Source organism: Crassostrea angulata, chromosome 7 (genome assembly GCF_025612915.1).
Source record: "Crassostrea angulata isolate pt1a10 chromosome 7, ASM2561291v2, whole genome shotgun sequence".
NCBI lineage: Eukaryota > Metazoa > Mollusca > Bivalvia > Ostreida > Ostreidae > Magallana > Magallana angulata.
The window spans coordinates 18,261,763-18,271,916 of NC_069117.1; the positions used below are offsets into that span (position 1 = coordinate 18,261,763).

A 10,154-nucleotide genomic window follows, 5' to 3' on the forward strand; every position below is an offset into this window, starting at 1 on the left:
TGTTGTTTGAGGGAAACCCAACTGCAATTTGTGGGGGAGTAAAAATAAGTGGTAATTCCTCAGCCATTTACGCCTTCATATTTCGTGATTTTGGGTGTACAGATTATTGCTAATCTCTCGCCTTTTGGTGAATTGCGAGAAACACGACAAAATCATTGTACATAGTTGATCCTGTCTTAACACTTCTCCATCCAAACAGGAAAACTTCGCAACAATTTTACTTGCCCGAAGGAAACCTCAGAATAAAACAAACTCTATAGCGTAGCCTTTAGTTAGTGTTTTATAGGCTTGTACTACCCGACCCACATAGCACAATCATATGTCGACAATTGGTACCAGACCTATATGTAAATTTAATTCAAAAGTAACAATGCACAACCGTTTTATAATATGCCTCAGAAGAGCTAATTGATACAAAGGCTATTTGCGCTGGATGTTGACAACAAACAAAAATTTAATGATTACAAAATGATTTGACATTATATGAAACTCAAGATCGGTGCCAAAACAAATTGAACGCCTCAATTACAAGTTGTTTCTTAGAATCGTTGGAAAAGAGAATCCATGCATAATTTAGGATTTCATCGAGTAAACCGCTACACGCCATTTGTTCAAATTTTCATGTATGTTATTAATTATTAATTGATCCCTGTTTGATTATCAGTTCAGGGGTCTAGCAATTAGCCAGTTACGTCCCAAGATAATCTCTCAGACAATAAGACTAACGAGATCACTATTGGATTACCCCCAGCTTATTCATCTAGTTTTTATCATTCAAGGTGTCGTCGAGCTTTTTCGTCTTCAATTAGAAAGATGCTAAATGTGTACATGCCTTTGTAATGCATTTGTTCATACATGTACTTGCTGTTTAATATGTTTTAACCCATGGCTTCTTTTCACCTTATCAATGACGATTTCGAATATCACGCTGTCGTTCATAATTTTATGCTTATATTTTATTAGTGATAAAACAAAAACACATTGGATTTTTTATGTTACCTGGTGTATAAAACTAATATCGGAATGGTAATTGTTTAAGGCACATAGTTGATTACGGTTCGCGTTAGGGCTTAAAATTTTATAGATGTGGCAATTAATATTGGATAAAGTATTCAAAAATTGACTTTGAAATCGTTGAATGTACCATTAAAACTTTTTAGGGCACGTAATATAATTCATCCATGGAATTTCATTTCAGCATCATGTATTCCTGAAAATTTCATATGACATTATGGCTGAAACAAAATATATATATGGTAAATTCAAACAAAGTTTACATCATTCATGTGATCATTATTGTTAAATGAAGCATAAATATTATTTAAAATCAGTGAAAAAAAATAAAATTAATTGTATAGACCGTAATAAATCGCTGCACACTTTTCTATCAAGAGCTCTCAACAATGGGTTTATGATACATCGAAATAATCATCTTCATTTCAAATATTTTCCTAAGGCTTAACAGAGGGACAACAGAACAATTTCATTGGTTTGAATAATAAACAATTGTATTATCTATAATTGCCAATTTAAAGTAGGATCACAAGTTTCTTTTCTATGACAAACGATGTTATATTTGGAGGGACTATTGGACAATGAGGAAATCTTAAAGCCTGTGCATCATGCCAGGTAATATGAAATATACCCCCTTTTTTTCTCTCTCTCTCTCTCTCTCTCTCTCTCTCTCTCTCTCTCTCTCTCTCTCTCTCTCCAAAAAACCAAAATTAGAATTGATAAGTATAACATACCAAAAAATCAAAGTACTGAAGTACTGACGGGAGTTGATTTTATCGATTATTATTTATCTTAAAATCAACGAATTATTATGTTATTTTGCTTGGCAAGTAGTTTATAATCTCTATTTGAATTACGCACATTTTTATAATATGGATTCTCGGACTTTTCCGACAAGAATTTCGAGAAAACCTCTTATAAATCATGTTGTGATATTAAAAATTGAATTGATTTCATCAAACTATGTATCGGTATTCGAAATATTTCCAAAAGTGTATGGATCCAACCAATAATGAACTCTAGTCTCGTTCAACCAGATGCTCGGTTGTCTCCGTTAATCTCCGACAAGTAAAAGATACCAGGTCACGTGATAGCTTGATGGTGCGACCTCTAAATATAGACTGGCTCTCTGCTTGTCGGAGAAGTACGGAGACAGCCGATGGTTGAACGAGACTACATTGTATATTGAACTCTGGCGTAGGAATACATACGACTGCAAAAAACTTCTAAATTGTTCGTACTTTTTTAAAATCTGACAATTTATTAGGTATTTATAAATAAGTTTCCTTTAAAAAAAATACTTCAGCGTACATTGCATCGAATTTATCGATTATTTTCAAGAACTAACTCTTGTCAGCGGTGATGATTTGTGCTTAGGTCCAAATACTGTTTCACTTTCGGTTTGCCAGAGTAACTGCATAGGAGAGTTGATGAAAATCAATTCCCAAAAACGTTAATTTCTTTTATTCTTAATTATTTGTTTAAATGTTTACATTGAACAAATCCAAAGATATTATAATATACATGTACATGCGTAAGTAAAGATTACATTTAAGATATAATGTGCATCTCTCTCTCTCTCTCTCTCTCTCTCTCTCTCTCTCTCTCTCTCTCTCTTTTGTTCTTGTTTCCGAAGGTCACCGTTTTAATCGTTTTAGTACTTATGACCGGTAGATGTTTTAAAAACAACATTTATCCTTCAGCTTTCATTTTCCTTTTTTAACATATATCATAGAATCAGAGTAAAATATGACATGAAAAAAGATCAATACTTACATTTTTTAATTAGAGAATATGATTCGAGCACTTCTATTTCCACTCGAAATTTCGCAGGAACTGCATTAATATCGGACTCGTCTCGAAGTTAGTCACGTGACCTTTCATTCGACTACCTCTGGATTTATGATAGACATAACAACGATAAAGACAACGTTCGAACACATTCGCAGGTGTGTTATATGGCCGAGTCACCTCTATAACTTTACAAGCTTATCTTTGAGCTGCATTTCAATGCTGAATTTATTTTTTACGGAAATGTTATTTTTTACTAATATGACGAAAAAACTACGGTTTTAAAATTTCTGTTAGCCATATTTTTGTGGGGAAAGCCTTTGAGAATGTTTAATTGAAGCAAAATTGAATTATTGTCGTCCTGTACAAAAATTGATCTGCTATATATTCCTTAGAAGAGAAATCTTTCTTTTTACAAAAATGAATGATTTTTTTAAATCTTAAATATCATAAAAGTTTAAGTTACATGCAGACTTATCATAATAAAAAATATAGCAGGTTTTTTGCAGTAAAATATTTTTTTTCAAAATACAGCTCACATTGCTTTAAAATAGATTGGTGAGCTAGCGCTGTAGCCATTTTTATACACACAAATGAAGGTTCGTAATCATCTGGGTTATTTTGCTGAATTCTTTAACGTTTAATTATGTAGAAATAGACAGTACTGCGGAGGGGGGGGGGGGGGGGGGGGCTCAATATGGGAAGATGAAGGTGTAGTTTTATCGACAACGGCATCCGAGATAATGTTTGTACATCGACTATAAAGTACTTCGGGTAAGATGTATTAATATTTTTTAAATAAAATACTGGAAACAGCCTATTATCTGTTAGTATATTTATATATTTTTTAGTAATCATCATTTATTGTCATTTACTCATATTGTTTTATTAACTATTTAATTCATGATCCACACAGCTGATGAAATAATTGTTAATAAATGAAATTTTAAAATATCGTTAATTGTTTTTGCATCTAAAACTGCTGTCTGGCAGTCTTTTATTTAAAAATACTAAATATTTATGATTTTAAAAATGTTTATATTTTTTTCTACAACTATGCCTTTTTTAAACATCAAAGACTACCAATAGAGTTCGGAACCATTTAGGTATGAGGACTAAATATTTTTCTCTCTTGTTTCTTGCTTAAAATTCATTTAAATAATGATCAACAAAAAAACACCCATAGAAAGAAGAAGAGCTTGAAACGAAAAATGACGTAAGATAATGGCGGATAGAAGAGGAATCGCCGAGTCACACGAACACATCAAAGACTGTCTAGTTCAGTGATTCTAGCGTCGAAGTCAGGGACATACTTTGTGCGCTTTTTCTTTGTACTAGGAAATGATTTGCTAATCTTTTACTGCAAATGTACTTTATCAAGATTTACATGTAAAATAAATTCATTACATCGTACATAAACATATGTTCAGGTTATATGTTTAGGCACAGTATGCTAAAAGTTTCGACTGCTTTGATTTATTGACCGACAAATATCTAAACACAGAGCATCCTCTTGAAATAAATCTAAATAATTCTAGATATCGGATCTTTCAATGACAGATATTCAAGATATAGGAACGGCATTTTAACCGCTTGTTTGAATTGGTCGCCAAACGGGGTAATATTTGGACTGAGGGACACTGTGTGTGAATTAGATAACAGTCATTGTATTGACTTCCGACGATCAATGATTGCTATATTACTGTTCTACTTAGCTGTTTATCCTTTAATCAATCATTGATACCCCTGTAGTATGACATTCTCCTCTGTGTGGCAAGCCACTAAGCTAAGCAATGAAAATATACTCCTTCTACAACCCGAAAACAAAGTTGAAATAATATTACAGGGAAATATTGATAGTCATTAATAATATATGGGTACACATGCAGCAAAAAATCGGCACAGCTCTACCACCAGCCAGCGCCAAGAGCCGAGCATCATAGCGGGGAAAAAATCAATGGCGAGCAATCAGACGCAGAGAGTAATAATGGCGGACTGGAGGCAGAGAGTGTAAGAGTCTACACAACGGACCAACCTGGTGCCACTGTCTCAAACGTCGGCCTGTCAACTCCGTAAATTCTTTGAAAAATCTCAGCATTGTGGGAAAAGGACCAAATTCGTCAACACTGTGTGACCGAATTTTTCTTGCTTCCTGAAGGGAAGGAAGCGGTGGTGCGCGGGGCTTCACAAATATGGTAGTTCCAGGAATTGGCGATTATCGCTGTTTTGGTTTTGGATCTATTTGACGAATTGTTGTGTTTCAGGAAGGGATTTTTTTTCGCAGAGAAAACGTCGGCCCGGAGGTCCCCAAACATGTTCTCAAACTGTCTTTCTAAGCTTATAATGTCGCGGGATCACTAAATTTCTGGCTGGGACATTTCTAAAGGTATACCTTATTTTTGTCTTAAGTTATACAGTGCCTGTCAAAGTTTGTAGCATTTGAAATCGAGTGTTTATAATAATTTTTCGTTTATTCAAAAGACGAACGAAACGATTCTTGCCTTTATTTCTTATACAATGCCATACTGTTATGAAAGTGGTTAGATGAGAAGAGTTAATGTATTTTACGTGAAAATCCTAAATATATTGGGACTTTCGTGTGTGTATGTATATGCGTTTATTAAGATTATTAAGAAACAACTTGCACTGTTATAAACATAACCACAATTTTGCTTAGTAAAGTTTGCGTTATCCGCGACCCAGAGGTTGCATAAGAAGGTAACGTTATAAGAGGTTTCGAACAATTTGCTTATTCATGTTATTGTCTTACGCGACAACGACGGAAACAATAACAATATAACAATTCCATAATTTAAAATGGTATGGTATTATTAAAATCAGACATTCATTTCTCGGTTTCCAAAACGTTTATTTTCAAACTATCTTTACAAGCTACTTTCTGTATCCATTGCTATATAGAAATTGTTAACATATGATGCATATGGAATGTGCAACCATTTGGTTTTAATTTAAGCTGATCGATCCAAAAAGATCGATTGGATTTGTCTAAGGTTAGGATGATGCCTATATGTTGACAGATGGCAATTCATATGGATCGTCTGTCTCCATCACGTATTTTCGTGGTAAACGACAATATTAAGAACGAAATGATGCACTTGTTTGGGATGAGTGTATTTTTACAGATCATACCATGCTTTTTTCTATAAGAGGGAGACTAGTATGCTGAGAGAGAGAGAGAGAGAGAGAGAGAGAGAGAGAGAGAGAGAGAGAGAGAGAGAGACTGTTGGTATAATTCCATAACTGTACCCTGGTCTATTACTGATTATAATTAAGAGAGAGAGAGAGAGAGAGAGAGAGAGAGAGAGAGAGAGAGAGAGAGAGAGACTGTTGGTATAATTCCATAACTGTACCCTGGTCTATTACTGATTATAATTAAGAGAGAGAGAGAGAGAGAGAGAGAGAGAGAGAGAGAGAGAGAGAGAGAGAGAGAGAGAGAGAGAGAGAGAGAGAGAGACTGTTGGTATAATTCCATAACTGTACCCTGGTCTATTACTGATTATAATTAAGAGAGAGAGAGAGAGAGAGAGAGAGAGAGAGAGAGAGAGAGAGAGACTGTTGGTATAATTCCATAACTGTACCCTGGTCTATTACTGATTATAATTAAGCTGTTCCGAGTGCTCACGGGGCAGCTCGCCTCCTTGTGCAGCTTAATCGAAAATGTTTAGAAATTCTCTACATAATAGTATGATTGATTTTTCAATTACCCCGTATCATCGGATGCGTGATATTGATTTTATGTAGATTTAACCAGGAGGGTTTTTGTATACATCTCAAGGTTTTAATTTTTTTTTCCACGGGCGTTCAACTCTGAAAACCTCTGTTTAAAGAGGTTTTCCTTGGTTTTCATCCATGCAAACTGGAGAGAAGAAGATATGTACTTTCGGTTTCACGTAGAGCACAAATGACACTTTGATAATTCATGTTACGATATTGTATTTGTATCACTCACATTTTAGTAGAATAGAGATCATTTTTAATCTCCGGTAAAATGCGAACCCGAGTAAGGACGAAAATCAATCCAAGCACCCCGCGAGGGCAATTTCTCGGGGGCTAAATATGTAGGCAATCGATAGAGTGTGATTAAATGCTAAACTATGTCATGTGAAATCCTTCCTTTGTATGGAAAATCACTTTTGAAGCTGTGTTGCAAAAAAAAAAAAAATACCACCAAACCTTGGAAAGATTATCAATAAAAAAAAATAAATAGATAGATAATCTAAATGATCAAACTTTGGTGGTATGATCAATTTCCGACTTAATTGTAGGTTACAATACAAAACCGTTATTTTACATGGACCTAGCTCCCTGGCATTTCGAAGCTGACGTAAAAAAAGTTGTTTTCCATATAAGGTATATGTTCTCATACATGTATCGACTAGATTTTACCAATTAGGATGTTTAAAAACATCATGAATCATTAGCATAAGTAAATACACGTGACTCAGAACGAGAAATGAATTTACAGATTGTATATATTAATTTAATCTTAAACTCATGTAATCAAATATTTTAGCTGACCCTCTTGATTAGCTGACTCATTTGATATTATTTTTATAAAACTCCTCTAACATACTACATGCAAGTATTAAGCAAGGTTGCGTCACAGGAGTCATGGTTAAAAATAGCAACAAAATTCGGTTGAGCCTCTGGTGTGGTTGATCAACCTTTGGTTCCGTAATGTATTCACAGCTTAATTGTTTCCTCTTGGAGTTTACCGTAAATGGTTCGATATTATCGGGTCTGGGAAATAAAAAGTCGTCAAATTGGCCAAATCATCAGCACAAAATTGCCATATTACCCACCTTGAATGATTGATCAGTTCTATCAGATCAGAGGAAGTTGTGTATGGTTTATTCTTAGACAGGCTGCATTTTCACTACCCCCCCCCCCCCCCCGAATTTTTTTTCCTGAATGTTAACTTTATTTATTACAACTCGTTCTGCTATGTTTTCTTAATAAATGTCAATTGTATGTAATATTAAAAAATTGGTAAAAATAATTTCAATATTTATTTTCATTATATCTGTACATTTCAATCCTCGTTCTTCGAACTGTACTGTATTTCCTATTAAGAGTTCCTTTTTTAGATATCAAGCTCATTGCTGTTAATTTCCAAGAGTGAATAACTGTCATCAAAGCGTCATGCTAAATATAAATATTCTACAGTATTTCTATGAAATCAATTATCAATCATTTCATCTGTCAAAAACAAAAGGTGTATTAATTGAATGAATAAATAAATGATGTCACCGCAACATCTGTAACCATATGCATGTACCATTGTGTAATCATGGCTCTCAATAACAGATACTGGTAGGCAATTACAATCAGTTGTAAAGATGGTGATGCTATGCTATAAGTACTAAGCTAAAAGTCACCCGATTGCTCTTTTCGATGCGAACAAGGTGATTTTTTTAAGATCACATTTAACAAGGATGTAACAAGGATATGAACCACTGAATGCAACAATGTTGTAACAAGGATATAAACCACGTACTGATTGTAAAAAGGATGTAACAAGGATATAAGCCACTTAATGTAACAAGGATTTAACAAGGATATAAACCATTGATTGTAACAAGGATGTAAACCCTTGAATGTATCAAGGATATAAACCCTTGAATGTAACAAGGATGTAACAAGGATATAAACCATTGAATGTAACAAGGATGTAACAAGGGTATAAACCCTTGAATGTAACAAGGGTATAAACCCTTGAATGTAACAAGGATGTAATAAGGATATAAACAACTAAATGTAACAAGGATATACCAATGACATAAACCACTGAATGTAACAAGGATGTATAAGGATATAAACCACTGATTGTAACAAGGATATCAGCAACTGAGTGACCAGTAGGTGGTTTTTGACTTATATAAGACAAGTATATATGGGTCGTCTACTTTAGTACTGTTATTAGATACTGTTGGTTCTATAGTAGGCTGAAAGTGTCCCTAGACTGCTGCAGCTCATAGTAATCCACTAAGGCTGAATCGGACTCAGTAACTTTTGGTTATTTGCCATAATTCCATAATTTGCAGTTTGCATGTTTCAAATTATTACTAATATACCACCGAAAACGAGACTTTTGTTACACGCATGGGAAATTCAAAAAGGTTCCGTGGCGGACGGAACGCTAACGTCTATCGGGGCCTTATGTATTATTCATCTTTGTCTTTAGATATTGACAAGGCTTCTGCTCCCAAGGGGAATTGAGTTTCTGTACTTTCATCATGTAACAGCATATGGCTTTTAATTCATCAACTGTATCATATGTATGCTGTTATAACGTGTTGTATCGAAATAAAGTCGCCGTTTTCCTTCAGTGGACCTAACGGTTCTGAATTAAAGGCATTCTTGGCCTACTATTGAATTTGGATCCTATCATGTTTTGGTTCTTTTCTCCCTAGTGGATACACCGGTCGACCTGAGCTTTATTCTCAGGTGTCTGATTTTGTCCTCCTTTAACATTTCTGGAAGCAAGCGATGCGAAAGCGCATGATAAATTTGGCTATGCGTGTGTTGTGTTTTTACTATTGTTTAAGGTACTTTAGAGATATTTTGTATTGACGGTGTAACACAAGATTTGTCCACACGCTTGTTTCAAATCAGTAATGGGGTTTTTATATTTTGTTTGCAGAAACAATCTCCCCTCTAACGAAAATCCAATATCTAACGATAAAAGCTCGGCAGACAATAGCGTTAACGATCGCTCCATAGTATTCCACAATAGAAACAAACTCTCGTTATAAACGACTCGGAACTTAAATTTTTCATTCAGTAATCAATACAAACCGAATTTACTCAAGCATTTGCCTGACATGCCTATATAGGAACTACCTCGGGAACAGCCTGTACGATTCATAATCAAATAAAGTTGCACAGACTGAGAAACGAGAGTTTTATGATGTTTTATCTCGTTTCTCACGGCTAGGTAATACTAACTATCATATGTAATAATCATTTAGGAAATATAATGCAGTAATAATTTGTCTTTCCTTTACACGTACCCATCTAAAACTGCTGTGGAATAGAGATTCTTTTTCTGCTAATAATGGTTTCGTTTGAAATTTTATACAAAAATACAAAAACTGTTGATAACTAGTAATAAATCAAAATTCAAATCCTGAACACGTGTCATTAAAACATTTTAGTATGAAAAAAATCTTAGAAAGTTGCGTGCCTTCAGTTTTATTTTGATTGTGACAGAGCTAGATGTTGCGAAGATTGAAGGTTTCCGGGTTGCACAAGATGTATTTTGAATGAAAGTACGTATTTCCTTACTGATGGCCTTTACAAGTTTTCCATTGATGGATCTATATTGC

General features: G+C 34.4%; 1 protein-coding gene across 27 annotated transcripts in view; it reads left to right on the forward strand.

The window, feature by feature from the left end:
• The window catches only part of LOC128155947 (voltage-dependent calcium channel type A subunit alpha-1-like), a 110,657-nt gene that overhangs the window by 46,290 nt on the left and 54,213 nt on the right, over positions 1 to 10,154 (forward strand). Inside the window, exon 1 of one of the 27 annotated variants that reach the window (XM_052817873.1) lies at positions 4,568 to 5,191. The exons of the other annotated variants lie outside the window; for them this stretch is intronic. The gene's annotated coding sequence lies outside the window, so the exon portion shown is untranslated. Of the gene's footprint in view, positions 1 to 4,567; positions 5,192 to 10,154 lie in introns of those variants that run through there. 27 annotated transcript variants of the gene reach the window in all.